Genomic DNA, 4,296 nt, shown 5'->3' with positions numbered 1-4,296 from the left:
TGTGCTAACTTTGGACATATTTCGCTAAGTTTCTAGTAATTGCTGTCAGTTGTTGCTAACTATTCCTAATACACATTTTTTGAATAATGCAGCAATACCTGAATTTACCTGAGGGTCACTGACACTCCAGTGACTCCGACGGACAGGAAGCCGGCGGCTTGTCAATGGTCCCCCTCCCCCATATATGGCCTGGAATTTTGGTATTTACGGGTTGCCAGGTATGCGGTTCCATGGGTGTATAATCCTATGAGTGTAAAAGTATCTTCTGTTTTGAGTCCTACATTCTGGATTGTCGAGCTTAAACCCGTTTCTCATTGTTTGTATTGTATATGAGGAATTGTCCGGATTTGGGGAAGATAGGTGGTCGTCATGCAGCTGTGGGGTTGGAGGAGATTTAACCGGAATCCAGAGGAATGGAGCGGATTGCCTGTGGTTCTGGGTTATGAATGATAATCGTAACCTGTGTGCGGCACTTGCGACCCCAGCTGTTTTCCACAGCTTGCTGTACTTCCTCCTAATGGTGTGATGGAAGGGGATGAGGAAACCAAGGCGATGTTGACTTTCATGTTGGAAACGAGGATGATGTTCCAGATCATGGTTCCGCAGTCATAGCTCGTTTGCGGCAGTTTACCCGGAGGTTGAGGTAGATCCGAATGACATGAATGGTGACTGGAAACGTATGCGGGAAATTAGTGTTGGAGTGACTGCTGAGGACAAGTAGCAACGCGTGCTAGTGGCTGTAGCGAGTAAACCTTAGACTCGCTCCATTATCTCATTATCTTAATGGCATAACTAATTAGCACGAACTACACAAGCTACAATCCTATCCCTTTTTACAGGTAACAATTCTTCCATTCACCTCTCCTAGTGTTCTTCCATCTATCTCTCCTAGCTCAGCAGAAGCTGAGGTGTAGTCACCGAATATATAACCAAGCGAATTGGTGGCCTATCCATGTCATGGGAGACATCTCCCGTCCACGAGGCTAACCATAGCCCGTGCTTCTTGCCCCGCTCCTGTGCCAGGTAAGTTACGGGCTCACCATAGCCCGTGCTACTTGGAACTTGTTCCGAGTAGCTGAATCTCTGGCCTATCCGTCCATTTGGTCCAGGAGACATCTCCCGTCACGCAGGGTGCAGTCGCACCTCCACAGGTCTCCAGTATCAGCTTTTGATACTGGTAATGGCTCAAAAGGGCCACCACTTACGGGCTATTCATGCCCGTGCCACCTCTTGGGTGGCTTAATCTTTATCAATCAATCTTCCTCATCTCACGGGAGACATCTCCCGTCACGCAGGGTGCAGTCGCACCTCCATAGATCTCCAGTATCAGCTCTTGATACTGGTAATGGCTCAAAAGGGCCGCCACTTACGGGCTATTCATGCCCGTGCCACCTTTTAGGTGGCTTAATCTTTATCATCATGGCCTATCCGAGGATCAGCACCATTTGGTCACCATTTGGTCCGGGAGACATCTCCCGTCACGCAGGGTGCAGTTGCGCCTCCACAGATCTCCAGTATCATCTTTTGATACTGGTAATGGCTCAAAAGGGCCACCACTTACGGGCTATTCATGCCCGTGCCACCTCTTGGGTGGCTTAATCTTCATCAATCAATCTGGCCTATCCATTGGGGGGGGGCGGTGTGCAGGACAAACATTAATTATGACACTAGCTTTCCACATATGTCAGTTGCTTAATTTAGAAACTGTACTTTTGGTCGATCTGGAACCCATTGATGATGTGACGACGTATTGAATTTTGCAACTAGCTCATTAAGACTGTAATTTGCTTAGCTAAATGAATTGTGTGGTTCAGTCCCCTGAGCCCATTATGTGCCTCAGTAACCCTTTCCACTACCGCCCACAAGATGGTTATGGGGTGCATAATAAATGAACTAAACTAAACTGTCTGTATGATTCCATGTACTTAATTGATGTCTTTTAAAAATTTGTTTATTTTACTTTTAACTTTTATACATATAAATTCTTGCATAATAAAGTTAGTTTAGTTCATTTATTATGAACCCCATACCCATCTTGTGGGCGGTAGTGGAAAGGGTTACTGAGGCACATAATGGGCTCAGGGGACTGAACCACACAATTCATTTAGCTAAGCAAATTACAATCTTGAAGAGCTAGTTACAAAATGCAATGCACATCAGCACATCAACAATGGCCTCGAGACCGACTACAAGTACAGTTTCTAAATTAAGCAATTGGCATATGTGGAGAGCTAGTGTGACAATTTGTATTATTATCCTGCACACCGCCCCCCCCCCCCCATCCAGTGGGCAGCGGTGGATAGGTTACAATCACTTAGCTACTAGCTTCAACATTTGTTATAGAATTGCTCCTGGATGCGTATATCTTTTCGCACTCCATCACATAATGACGGAGGGTGTGCGAATAATTTTCTTGACAGTTTACATTTGGTCAGGTCTACATCAGCAGATAATGAAAATTCCCAGAGATACTTTTAGTAGAGTCTAAACCGAGCAGTAGTAACCTCTAGGAGTCTGCTGATTTTATTGGATGATCCATAGATGTGTGCCTCCTCATGCATGATAGTATGATGATAGATGGAATTACTAATGTCGATTTAACTTTGCCTCAGATCTACAAGATTTTTTGTTGAAGGTATTGGTGTACTATTGCTCTCGTACTGCATATTTGACAATCCAAGGTTATTTTCAATTTCTCCATTAAATGTAGATGGAATCCACATTGAAATGGACTAGATAAAATGAGCAAAATTCTTGGCCCTGATAATTCGAATTTCATCAACCATAGATTATTGGCTACTCAGTAAGTAAATATCCTTGTCATACGCCAAAGTCTTGAGAACTGAAAACATGTTGCGAAAGTCATTAGCATTCCAGCAGAGTACTGTACATTAACACTCACTCAATCATGAGTTGCTTATCCATGATGTGAAGACAGAATACGGGTTGGGTCTGGGTGCATTGTGCAGCCGTCAAGGATGGTGTACCACGCATATGATTCAGTAACAAGAGAGAGAAAAACTTGAAGTTTAATATGAAGAAGAGTTGGCGTCATCAACAGGGTAATCTTCACTGAAATCCTCACCCTGCTACATTGCCGGAAAACTTGCTAGATTTAGCGGTTACAGGCAGGATATGGCAACGATTGTTGTATCCAGGGAGTTTCGCCACCAGCCCGAGTTATAATAGAGCATCGCGTGGCACAAATAGGTGAGCGTTAAAGTCATATATGAAGCCAGACAATGTCACTCCACACATGTCTCACCCTCTCTTTACCCCCACCCATCCAAGCCTCTCAGTTACGCCCCACAACGATCCAAGTCTACCTTCCTTCAATGAAGGTGTGACAATAATAATAATAATAATAATATAAAGCAATTAATTATGTAGAGCAAATATATTGACAGCAATTTCGACACTCTTACCACCCGAAATACGGAAAATTATTTAATGTATTTTCATTTCAGACCACATTATATGAGGTACTTGCCACATAGCCTTCCCGGCTTGGTGCTCTCTTTTGATAATTACTTACTATATGAGATATTTTGAGCTCTGTAACTACTACATATATATACACACGAATATTGGAAGATATTCTTGGGCTCTATCGAGCACACGCAGTCACGAGACCTGTAATGTGAACACGACATAATGGTGAAAGTGAAGGACTAACGAAAGCTGTAAGAGATAATTGATAACACTGAGAAGAGTTTTAGTAAGTTTAGTTCATTGGCACCCCATACCCCATGGGGTACGGCACCCCATAACCATCCTGTGGGCGGTTGAGGAGATAAGGGAAAATTCTCACAGAAGTCGACGAGGTATGCGAGGAACTAACCAAGAGGTTCCACGAAGTCTACAAAATAACTAAAAACCATGAAGAAAAACTAAATTGGAAATCGCATAGGTTTGTAACAAGACTCGTGCCTGAATTATAAGGACTAAACTGCGAGGACAGATTAAAGGTACTTAATCTTACAATCCTAAAGGAGAGAAGCAGAGGGATTATAGTCTCCATATACAAAATACTGTGGTTAACAGATAAGATGGACAAGGAGAACCTCATTGAAGAGAATATAAGTGGCGGTGGGAAAGTCATATTTAGGTAAGCAGGGACCTTCTTGTGAGCAGCGAATGTTATGGACCTCGGGGGGTGATGTCACGACCTGTTTGAAGCACCACCTTGAGTGTTGAATGTCCCGGGAGGGAAGACTCGGGAGGGGGAGAGCTGGATACGAGGGGGAAACAGAGAAGGATGGAAAGGTGGAATGAGGGAACGAGACGAGAATGAAC

This window comes from Procambarus clarkii, chromosome 44 (genome assembly GCF_040958095.1).
Source record: "Procambarus clarkii isolate CNS0578487 chromosome 44, FALCON_Pclarkii_2.0, whole genome shotgun sequence".
Taxonomy (NCBI): Eukaryota; Metazoa; Arthropoda; class Malacostraca; order Decapoda; family Cambaridae; genus Procambarus; species Procambarus clarkii.
The sequence above is the reverse complement of the archived record's forward strand: the minus strand, read 5'-3'. Positions refer to the sequence as shown.